Raw genomic sequence first — 759 nt, 5'->3', positions numbered from 1 at the left:
ATATTTGGTTTACATGAACTATGATGTTAAAAATTGTAAGTTGAGTTTAAATTGCGTGAAGGCTTAACTAAGGCTCGTTTGGGATTTGACGGGTTTACTCGTAAGTCTCGGACGTCGGTAACAATCAAGGGAAGAGGTCATTATAGACTTGGTATCAGAGCCCTAGGTTTAGTCGAGTCCCAAGAACTTTCGTGTTTGTCAGTGAAGTTGTCGGGGTTAATGCAGAGTCTTGTTTATGGTTTGTGACTGCAGCACAAGTCATAGACAGGAAGCCATATAAACTCCCATTCGTAGCAACCTACCTTTTTACTAACGTCATATAAAGGTTGTAAGTAGTGCCATCGTTTGGGTTTGAGCTGCCGCCCGAGAGACGAGCCATTGTTGGAAAGATTGTAAAGTAAAAATGCTCCTTATGAAACGTTAATATAATGATATATTCCTCTAATTAAGGATGGAGGAAGGTGAAGTTGGACTACTAGGTCCATAGTAACTTATTCATCTAGAGGAGCTATGGCTTGATTCCATGGTTGTCAATGGGAAGAAATTGGATGACATTGGGTTCGTATTGAGGTCAATATAAAGGACCATGAACGATAACGATGATAATGGGCACACTTTGCTAGAGTGAATATTAATTGTTGTGATTCACTTGAGGTTTATGACTTTGAGTATTGAAGGAATTGTAAACCAATACTCATGTGCATAGAGGTGAGTGCACTATATGAATTGAGTTTGCCATGCCCATATATAAATGGTGTT

The sequence above is a fragment of the Theobroma umbraticum genome, unplaced genomic scaffold, assembly GCF_002168275.2.
Source record: "Theobroma umbraticum cultivar Fairchild unplaced genomic scaffold, ASM216827v3 scaffold_55.0, whole genome shotgun sequence".
Lineage (NCBI taxonomy): Eukaryota > Viridiplantae > Streptophyta > Magnoliopsida > Malvales > Malvaceae > Theobroma > Theobroma umbraticum.
The sequence above is the reverse complement of the archived record's forward strand: the minus strand, read 5'-3'. Positions refer to the sequence as shown.